The sequence below is a fragment of the Triturus cristatus genome, chromosome 4_1 (genome assembly GCF_964204655.1).
Source record: "Triturus cristatus chromosome 4_1, aTriCri1.1, whole genome shotgun sequence".
Classification (NCBI taxonomy): Eukaryota; Metazoa; Chordata; class Amphibia; order Caudata; family Salamandridae; genus Triturus; species Triturus cristatus.
Window position 1 is genome coordinate 347,431,699 of NC_140585.1, and position 12,172 is coordinate 347,443,870.

Here is a 12,172-nt window from a genome sequence, read left to right on the forward strand (position 1 = left end):
GGTAGGAGGACTGAATTGATTTTGCCATTTTGCATGAAATAATGAGACTCTATACCTGCATAGCTCTGACCTATGTAAGGCGATATGAGCTATTAAGTAATTGGAGATCTATATCTATTGCTGATTGTGAACATGCAGGTATTTCTACTTGGACTCTATGAGGAATCTGTCATGCAATTATGGCGGCCGGCGAAAAAGTATCGGGACTAGGATGGCATCAGTCATCTCTCCTTTGCCACATTCTTAGTTCCCCAATAGGAGCGTTTCATGTGATTTTTAAATGAAAGGGAATTAACATGACATTGTAAACTTCATTCGCTAATAAGCAGTGAGACAGGCTACTCGCTGAAAGGGTTTTGCTTGAGATAAATGGAAATATTTGACCCTGTGAGTGCTCTGTGTCTGTTTCTTTTAAACGAAAAATGCATATTTATGTGATCACAGCATCACAAATTAGGAGGCACCCGCCTGTAAGTTCAGCAAGTATCTGGTGGGTATGATGTTGAATTTTATAATTGTTAATTTCCTTAACCGCTGCACAGGAAGTAAAGGAAGTACTTATTGAGTTGACAGTGGTCACAAATTATTCAATTTGGGGGATCACAGTCATTGGAATGATACCCACTGAAACTGTGCACAATTACTTTTACAGTTGCTGGTAAGATGAGGGACGTATTCCATAGATACCATTCATGTGTGTGCAGTGACACGGCTCCCAGGGGATAAGTGGTGGCCCATTCAGGGCAGATGTTTGGTAGGAGGCCTGATTTGATTTTGCCATTTTGCGTAAAATAATAATGAAACTCTATACCTGTGTTGGTCTGACCTATGTAAGGCGATATGAGCAATTACAAAATTGGAGCTCTATATTTATTGCTGATTGTGAACACGCAGGTATTTCTATTTGGACTCTATGGGGAATATGTCACGCAAGTATGGCAGCCGGAGACAAAGTATCGAGACTGAGGTGACATCAGTCTTCTTTCCTTTGCCACATTCTTAATTCCCCAATATGAGTGTTTCATGTGATGTTTAGATGAAAGGTAATTAATATGACAATGTAAACTTAATTCTCCAACAAGCCTTGAGAAAGGCTACTCGCCGCAACGCTTTTGCTTGAAATAAATGGAACTATTTGATCTCGTGAGTACTCCGTGCCTGTTTCTTGGAAACGAAAAAAGCATATGTGTATTATATCTTATCCCGAAGGTGCACAAAAACACAGAGGTCCCCACAGGCAGACCGATAATATCAGACATAGGCAGTCTACTTGAGCCAACATCTAGATTCTTGGACTTTTGTTTGTAAGAATTTGTGAGGGAATTGCCAGCCTATATTCAGGACACGAGGGACTTCCTTAGAAGAATAGAAAACATCAGATGGAAGGACAAATTTCTCTTAATCACACTCGATGTGTCATTATTATACACGAGTTTACATCATGAAGCTAGTTTAAGAGCGATGAGACATTAGCTTAACAAGAGAACCATCACACGTTACCAACATACGGCAATATTGGTGGAAATGGGCAGACTTTGTCTTGCAAATAATCTTTTCATCTATGGGACTGACACATACAGGCAGATGTGAGGGACAGCTATGGGCACCTGCTTTGCCCCAAGCTATGCGAATCTGCATATGGGATGGTGGGAGGAGCAGGTGCTCAGGGTTCAATATGCTGAGGAATGGGACACCAACATAAACCTATGGACTAGGTTCATAGATGATCTCTTTGTGGTGTGGGATGATACGATGGATACCGCAGAAGAGTTTGTCAAAAAACGAAACAACAACTCATTGAAACTAGCCTTTACTAACACCATCAGTAACACACAAGTCTGCTTCCTGGACTTAGAGGTTTATGTTGAAAATAGCACTTTACACACACGTTCTTACAGGAAGCCAACTGCGGGCAACACTATCCTACACGCCACAAGTCATCACCCACAAAAACTAAAAAACAGCATTCCTTATGGTGAGCACCTGAGAATAAAGAGGAATTGCAGTGAAACATCTGCTCTGGAGATTGCACAAAAAGAATTAACAACACGATTTATGCAGAGAGGCTACAACCCGTCTGTACTTGATCAGGCACTGTCCAAAGTTAATACACTGAATAGATCAAGTTTCTTACATCCGATTGAAAAAAATAGAGAGAGTAAGACAATTAAAAATAAAAATGAGACACATGACTACCATCTACATTGACTATCACAGCAGGGTGAGAGACTGCTTAAATAGGCATTGGTATCTGGTAAGGAGGGACCCCACACTGAGACAATTGGTTTCTCGGAAACCGTTAGTCACGTTTAGAAGTGCACGGTCAATGCGATATGACTTGGTCAATAGTAGCCTTGAGTTAAAGGGAGCAGAAGGGTGGTTGCAGGCTGGTACAGGATTTCACAAATGTGCAAAATGTAAAGCTTGTACAAAAGGGCAAAATACGAAGCAGATTACATCTCCCCTTTTGAAAAGCCCATGGATCATCAGAACCCACCTTACTTGCAGAAGTGAATACGTTGTCTATATGTTGCAATGCTCATGCCCCAAAATATATGTTGGCAGTACCATTACCATGGCACATATACAAATACTGCAGCATATGAGGGCTGTTGTTAATAAAGACAAAAGCTACCCCTTAGCATGACATGTGAATGACGCACATGGGGGTAACAAACTTGACTTGGTTTATTATGTGGTTGACCAGGTATCTAAGAGTAGGAGAGGTGGTAATCGGGAATGAAAACTACGTCAACTGGAATCAAGACACATCTTACTTTTTAACACCAAAATCCCTTTTGAGGTGAACTCAGATGAAGACGTTTCTGTGCACTTAGGAATCTAGACCGTTCAAAGAATAGCTCCCTAGTTTTTTACATGGTTTTAACTTGCCTGTGGTACAAGAGATCACGAAATAAGACAGGATGTTGAGTTGTTACGAGTTGTTATGATCAGCAAGGAATCAAATTGTGATAGAAGCTAATATTGCACCTGACCAATTGTGTGATGCACTTGCTTAGAATATACAAGTTCAGTTGAGTGTCACAGGGATGGAACTGTGTTGTTATACGTTCGGTGAATTCAAGAATCAGTAGCAATATCGTACAATGGTGAAACAATACTAAGGCCAAGAGTCAGCGAAAATTAAATTGATAATGTTATTAGGAACTGGCTTGAATATTATGATCTATTCTATTTTTATTTATCGCTGGATATTGAGCAAGTATGATGTCTAAAGGTAGAGATATTCACAATGCATTTGCACTTTATTCTGACAATGAATTTAATCTTCATCCGAACTGAATCAAAATAATATGTATGACTTCGAGATTTATTATTTGCATACGAATTCATGACTGTGAATAATGAATGTAATTTTGTGGCAAACAAGTAAATGAATTATTCTTGATATCAGAAGCACGTTGGGGTCTAATATCGAACAACAGCATTATCAGATAGGCTCATGAGGACACGGTTGTAAAGCGAAGTCTTTCTTCAGTTGTAATGGTTGATGCGACCCATGTGACCGGAAGTTTCCGATGGTTTTAAAGTAACTAAGGTGAAACAAACGCTTGATGTGTGATCAAGGCAGCAATGCCAAAACGTGTTACAGCGGAATAAATCGAAGCGCAATTAGGACATTCGCATGAGAAATTGGAACTGGTATATATATATATGTATATATATATATATGTATATATATATATATATATATATATATATATATATATATATATATATATATATATAGATATATATTCCAGATCCCTCGAGGCGAGGGAAAAACGGTCGCACTCCCAGATTCGGTGTTTTAAACAATCCTTTATTGGTAGTCCATCAAAAGCTGCACCAACGCATTTCGTTCTCCTCCGAAAACTTGATCGCGGTTTACACAGTCAGGGGTCACAGGAGCCAATAAGAACATTTTCAACAGTCACATGATGCATTACCCTGTTCATTGTTTGTGTTACCTGTCGCCCTGCATTCTGGGAGCCGTAGTATCAGGATACATACGTGGTTTGTGAAATTAATTTGTGAGATAAATAAAAAAGTGCACATATCTAGTGAGGGGCTAAGAACGTTTTTAGATGAACCAATAATTCATTTTACAATGTCGGGTACAGAGAGATAATTTACTATTTGTGACTATGCCACTTCAGGGTTCTTAATGTTTGGCCGGTTACGGAAATATTTATCCTTTCTTTCTTGCCCTCTAGTGGCCATGTATCTGTGAGTACAACAATAGACCGGTTAAGAGATTATTCTATATTTTTTACCCTCCAGTGGGGTATTGGACATGATCACATTTTTTTGTTTTGTTTGTATTTTTAACCTGGACCCTCCATATCCGGTTAATCTTAAAGCCATGTCTCATTATCATTTATATGCCTCCTCAGCAACAGTGACATACAGTGTATTTTATATTGGGGTGTACAGTGAGAATTTCCAAAATCAAAATAAACAGTTCATTCATAAAAACTTTACATGAGAGAGGTCAAGATAATGTTTTCCCATTCTATTACATTTCAGTTCTATTTACAGGTGCACATATAGTTCTTCACTCTGATTCAGGCCGAATGGAGTGTAGGTTCGGAAATTCAGGATCTACCGTAATTCTCTTTCATGTAGTTTTTTCTAGTTATTTCCCCCTCTGTTGCTTGTTATTATTGTCTCCAATGCATAGAACTTTAGCAATTTCCAATTCCCATCGTGGTTGGTCTCCATATGTTTTGCCACTGCATTTCCTCGATCTTTGTTCACAGTGGCTCTGACAAGTTCTAAAATTCTCTTTTTTAGTTCACATATAGTGCTTCCTATGTACTTCAACTGCCAGGGGCACTCTATGACGTAAACCACATATTGACTCTTACAGGTTATAACTTATTAGATCCTTGATTTTCCACATCTTATTGTTTGCCATTCACACTTTAGTTGTAGCTTTTGCTATTTGGCAAACCTTACATCCAAAACATTTCACAAAGCCCTTCGTTTTCAACCACTGATTCCCCTTGATGTTTTTTCCTTGGAAGTGGCTATGGATTAATTTATCCTTAGGTCTTTTGCCCTTCGATACGTTATCATGGGATGTTTTCCAATAATATTTCCTACTGTGGGGTCCAGTTGGAGTAGCTTTCAGTTCTTTTTTAGGATTTCGGTGATTTTCTTTGTCTCACTTGAGTAGTCAAGGATCAATCTTATTGGTTCTTCCTTTGGTTCTCCATTTATTTTGATTTGTAATGTTTCATCTCTTGTTTTTTGTTTAGCTCTTTGCCAGCAATTTTTAATGTTTCCCTCTTTATATCCCCGTAGTTTGAATCTTGCAGATGTCGATGCTCTATGCTTTTCCCATTCAGGTTCCTCTGAGCATATACGTCGGATTCGCCAGAATTCTCCGTAGGGTATATTTTGGATTACAGATTGCTTGTGAAAGCTGGTGGCGTGCAATGTGGCATATCAGAATCAGAAAAATCCCTATTAAAACGTGGAATAAACTTCTGCCCAATACAAGAAATGGACATGGCTCAGACGAGAATTGATATATATATAAATATGTGAGAAAAATAAAATTGGCCAAGATATTCCAGGAAAATAAAGAAAGGAGTGCACATGTTACTGTTAATGTTTATCAAAGATTTATAGAGCGTGTAGCTACTCAACAGAGTGTCCCGGCACTATGACAGAAGAGACAAAGAGCAAAGTCTCTGAGACCAAGATTAGTTTAGGTGATAAGTTATGGTAGTTGTTGAAACATCCAGGTTTGTAACTGCTTTCTAAACTCCAGAAGGGTCGTGGTCTGTCTCAGGGATAAAGGTAGGATATTCCAAGCGCGGGCCACTTGCACATGGAAAGACCGACCTCCACAGCGGGCTCTACAGAAACTCGGCGCCAACATCAGATATTGATGGGCTGATCTAAGCGATCTGCGTGGGATGTAGTAAAAGATTATTTTCCGCATGTAATGTGCCCCCAGCCCATGCAGAGCTTTGAAGGCAAGGGTTAGGGCTTTGAAGAGAATTCTGTACCAGACTAGGAGCCAATGTAATTTCTTCAGATGGTGGGAAATCCGTTCTCTGACTCCTAACTTCAGGACCGCTCTGGCCGCTGAGTTCTGAACAATCTGAAGCCTTTTCAGTAAGCACTCCGGGAGGCCAAGGTATAGGACATTAGCGTAGTCCAATCTGGAAGTTATAAGGGCCTGCACGACTTTATGTGCATCGTTGGTAATAGGTAAAGACATTTCCTAATCATTTTTAAGAGTCCGAAACATGTGCCAGTCGCTGTCTGAACTTGAGATTTCATGGATAGCATGTCATCCATTTTCACTCCCAGATTTTTGGCCTGGCCCTCGGTGAGGGCATAACCAGGGCCAAAAGGGAGCTGGATGTTCAGCAGCTCCCTCTGTCCAAAATCAATGCCAACTCCTGCAGGATGCGGGGAGACAGCAGGGACTGCGGGAACCTTCAGGCTCTCCCCGCAATCCCCAACAAAGTGTCTGGGTACCCTGGGCAGGACCAGGCCAGACAGACTAGAGGCTGGGCCACAGGTAATGTGGTCCCTAGGCCGAAATCGGCCTGGGAGTAGGGCTGCTTGGCCCGCTTCATTTAATGGAAAAAAAAGTAAGGCTGGGCCCCAGGGGATGGGCTACCCAGGGCCCCCTCCCAGAATAAAGAAAAATATACAAAAATAAAAAGAATGGCAAGTTGCCCGAGGCCCCACCCTGCGCTGCTGGATGAAGTTCCCTTGGATTCTGAGTTTCTTGGTGCCCAACAAGCCCTCCTGTTACCTCCAGTAAGTTCCACACAGCCTGATTGCTGCGAGGACTTTGAAAGCCACTCCCTCTTTCTCCACCACTCTGCAAACATGCCTGCCTGCACACTGCTGGTTGGGGGATGAAGTCCCCATGGCTGCTGAGGGACCTTGATGGCCAAGAAGCCCTCCTATTACCTCCAGTAAGTCCCTTACATCTGGATTCCTGAGAGCTGGTCGGAGGTACCATCCCCTTTCTCCATCACTCTGCAAATGCGACTACTAGTTAAAAAAACCATGGAAAGTCACTTAAAAAAACAAAGGTTACAGGGTTTACAGGGTTTCACTCATACAAACTATTGAAATTTAGCAGTTATAGTTACCTGAGCTAACTATAACTGACACCCCCGCTATGCACTGCTTATGACCTCCCATATTACATCACTGATGACATGGTCAGTGACATCACTGATAACATCTCGAATGACATCAATGATTATATCACAGAGCGACTCACACCCCCATAGAACCTCTCGTACCCCACTGACACCCACGCACCCACTCACATGCCCATTTATACACCCATACCAGTACTCATATACCGACTCACTCTTCCATAGATGCAGTCACACACCCACTTACTTACTCACTCATACAGCAGCTCACACAACCATTCACTCACACATACAGCCACTCATACAACCAGTCACTCATCCGTACAGCCACTCACATAGCCATACAGCTACTGACACACCAACTTATGTACCTATACAGATACTCACACACCCACTCACCCATACAGACTCTTAACACAGTCACACACTCACTCACCCATACAAACACTCCCTCGCATACCCACACAACCACTTACCTACTCATCCACACATCTATACAAGCACTCACACACCAACTCACTCACCCATACATCCATTCTCCAATACAGCCACTGACAAACCAACTTGCTTAACCAAACACCCACTCAAACAGCCACTCACTCTCCCACACAGCAAGCTCCTAGTGTGTAAAAGAGACCTCTTAAAGGCACAAATGCACTGATAAGACTGCATGTGTGGGTGCGCATGCCTGTGTGCGCCAAAGTTAGGGATGCTCACACTGCTCCATGTCTGTGGGCACATTTCTAGCTTCTCTCAGTGAATTTCCTGAAAATACAAATTCGTAAACATATATTAAAAAACACTGTAAAGAGAGGCTGTTGTGAAAATATGGAAATGCTTAGTCACTCACTCATACAACCATTAAAACACCCACTCACTCTCCCTTGAAGTCACTATACACCCACTTACCCACCCATAGAGCCACTCACACTGCCACTCACTCACTCATACAGCCACTCACACACCCACTCACTCACCAATACCACCACTCACACAGCATTTGACTCACCCACACAGTTACTCACACACCCACTTACCCATACACACAACAATGCATACAGTCACACAGCCACTCACATAATATGTTAGCTGTAGTATAACTCAGTAGTAGTGCATCTAGTATACTAATTTAACTTTTATAGTAGGTTAGTGTATATTTTTTTGAGATGTCATCAGTGATGTCACTGACCATGTCATGAGTGATGTAATACGTGAGGTCATAAGCAGCCATAAGTTATAGTTAACTCGGGTAACTATAGCTGCTGAATTTCACTGGTTTAGTATGAGTGAAATCTGAACCTAACTATAACGTCCCTGTGACCTTTGTTTTTTCCCACTGAATATTTATATATATATATATATATATATATATATATATATATATATCAAACACAGTTTGCTCAGCAAAACGAGGGCGCACTCTGACACAAGAATCATCCATCAAGCACTGCAGACGCTTTATTCATTGTTGTTGCCTGACGCGTTTCGGGAGAACATTCCCTTAATCATAGGCATAGTCCCAAAGTCTCGCAATGCTGCAGCAATTAATTTAAATACCCGCCCTCCAATGGGCTCCTCAAATGAGAACCCCAGTGTTTGCTGGGATATGTAGTGCTGCAGCCTACCTTCAACCCAAATGGGATGGGAGAAAAATGTTGCAAACGGCCCTTCAATGAGCCGTTTGCAACATTTTTCTCCCATCCCATTTGGGTTGAAGGTAGGCTGCAGCACTACATATCCCAGCAAACACTGGGGTTCTCATTTGAGGAGCCCATTGGAGGGCGGGTATTTAAATTAATTGCTGCAGCATTGCGAGACTTTGGGACAATGCCTATGATTAAGGGAATGTTCTCCCGAAACGCGTCAGGCAACAACAATGAATAAAGCGTCTGCAGTGCTTGATGGATGATTCTTGTGTCAGAGTGCGCCCTCGTTTTGCTGAGCAAACTGTGTTTGATGTTTTCGCGCCGGCTTCAGGGCGTGGAGGGCGCACCACCCAGCGGATTGCATGGGGCCACGGGGCGCTGAATTTTCCGCTGCTCCATAGGTGGGGACAAACAAGCCTTGGATTACAAGCACTGATGGACACTTTTGCGGCTCATTGAAGGGCCGTTTGCAACATTTTTCTCCCATCCCATTTGGGTTGAAGGTAGGCTGCAGCACTACATATCCCAGCAAACACTGGGGTTCTCATTTGAGGAGCCCATTGGAGGGCGGGTATTTAAATTAATTGCTGCAGCATTGCGAGACTTTGGGACTATGCCTATGATTAAGGGAATGTTCTCCCGAAACGCGTCAGGCAACAACAATGAATAAAGCGTCTGCAGTGCTTGATGGATGATTCTTGTGTCAGAGTGCGCCCTCGTTTTGCTGAGCAAACTGTGTTTGATGTTTTCGAGCCGGCTTCAGGGCGTGGAGGGCGCACCACCCAGCGGATTGCATGGGGCCACGGGGCGCTGAATTTTCCGCTGCTCCATAGGTGGGGACAAACAAGCCTTGGATTACAAGCACTGATGGACACTTTTGCGGCTCATTGAAGGGCCGTTTGCAACATTTTTCTCCCATCCCATTTGGGTTGAAGGTAGGCTGCAGCACTACATATCCCAGCAAACACTGGGGTTCTCATTTGAGGAGCCCATTGGAGGGCGGGTATTTAAATTAATTGCTGCAGCATTGCGAGACTTTGGGACTATGCCTATGATTAAGGGAATGTTCTCCCGAAACGCGTCAGGCAACAACAATGAATAAAGCGTCTGCAGTGCTTGATGGATGATTCTTGTGTCAGAGTGCGCCCTCGTTTTGCTGAGCAAACTGTGTTTGATGTTTTCGCGCCGGCTTCAGGGCGTGGAGGGCGCACCACCCAGCGGATTGCATGGGGCCACGGGGCGCTGAATTTTCCGCTGCTCCATAGGTGGGGACAAACAAGCCTTGGATTACAAGCACTGATGGACACTTTTGCGGCTCATTGAAGGGCCGTTTGCAACATTTTTCTCCCATCCCATTTGGGTTGAAGGTAGGCTGCAGCACTACATATCCCAGCAAACACTGGGGTTCTCATTTGAGGAGCCCATTGGAGGGCGGGTATTTAAATTAATTGCTGCAGCATTGCGAGACTTTGGGACTATGCCTATGATTAAGGGAATGTTCTCCCGAAACGCGTCAGGCAACAACAATGAATAAAGCGTCTGCAGTGCTTGATGGATGATTCTTGTGTCAGAGTGCGCCCTCGTTTTGCTGAGCAAACTGTGTTTGATGTTTTCGCGCCGGCTTCAGGGCGTGGAGGGCGCACCACCCAGCGGATTGCATGGGGCCACGGGGCGCTGAATTTTCCGCTGCTCCATAGGTGGGGACAAACAAGCCTTGGATTACAAGCACTGATGGACACTTTTGCGGCTCATTGAAGGGCCGTTTGCAACATTTTTCTCCCATCCCATTTGGGTTGAAGGTAGGCTGCAGCACTACATATCCCAGCAAACACTGGGGTTCTCATTTGAGGAGCCCATTGGAGGGCGGGTATTTAAATTAATTGCTGCAGCATTGCGAGACTTTGGGACTATGCCTATGATTAAGGGAATGTTCTCCCGAAACGCGTCAGGCAACAACAACGAATAAAGCGTCTGCAGTGCTTGATGGATGATTCTTGTGTCAGAGTGCGCCCTCGTTTTGCTGAGCAAACTGTGTTTGATGTTTTCGCGCCGGCTTCAGGGCGTGGAGGGCGCACCACCCAGCGGATTGCATGGGGCCACGGGGCGCTGAATTTTCCGCTGCTCCATAGGTGGGGACAAACAAGCCTTGGATTACAAGCACTGATGGACACTTTTGCGGCTCATTGAAGGGCCGTTTGCAACATTTTTCTCCCATCCCATTTGGGTTGAAGGTAGGCTGCAGCACTACATATCCCAGCAAACACTGGGGTTCTCATTTGAGGAGCCCATTGGAGGGCGGGTATTTAAATTAATTGCTGCAGCATTGCGAGACTTTGGGACTATGCCTATGATTAAGGGAATGTTCTCCCGAAACGCGTCAGGCAACAACAACGAATAAAGCGTCTGCAGTGCTTGATGGATGATTCTTGTGTCAGAGTGCGCCCTCGTTTTGCTGAGCAAACTGTGTTTGATGTTTTCGCGCCGGCTTCAGGGCGTGGAGGGCGCACCACCCAGCGGATTGCATGGGGCCACGGGGCGCTGAATTTTCCGCTGCTCCATAGGTGGGGACAAACAAGCCTTGGATTACAAGCACTGATGGACACTTTTGCGGCTCATTGAAGGGCCGTTTGCAACATTTTTCTCCCATCCCATTTGGGTTGAAGGTAGGCTGCAGCACTACATATCCCAGCAAACACTGGGGTTCTCATTTGAGGAGCCCATTGGAGGGCGGGTATTTAAATTAATTGCTGCAGCATTGCGAGACTTTGGGACTATGCCTATGATTAAGGGAATGTTCTCCCGAAACGCGTCAGGCAACAACAATGAATAAAGCGTCTGCAGTGCTTGATGGATGATTCTTGTGTCAGAGTGCGCCCTCGTTTTGCTGAGCAAACTGTGTTTGATGTTTTCGCGCCGGCTTCAGGGCGTGGAGGGCGCACCACCCAGCGGATTGCATGGGGCCACGGGGCGCTGAATTTTCCGCTGCTCCATAGGTGGGGACAAACAAGCCTTGGATTACAAGCACTGATGGACACTTTTGCGGCTCATTGAAGGGCCGTTTGCAACATTTTTCTCCCATCCCATTTGGGTTGAAGGTAGGCTGCAGCACTACATATCCCAGCAAACACTGGGGTTCTCATTTGAGGAGCCCATTGGAGGGCGGGTATTTAAATTAATTGCTGCAGCATTGCGAGACTTTGGGACTATGCCTATGATTAAGGGAATGTTCTCCCGAAACGCGTCAGGCAACAACAATGAATAAAGCGTCTGCAGTGCTTGATGGATGATTCTTGTGTCAGAGTGCGCCCTCGTTTTGCTGAGCAAACTGTGTTTGATGTTTTCGCGCCGGCTTCAGGGCGTGGAGGGCGCACCACCCAGCGGATT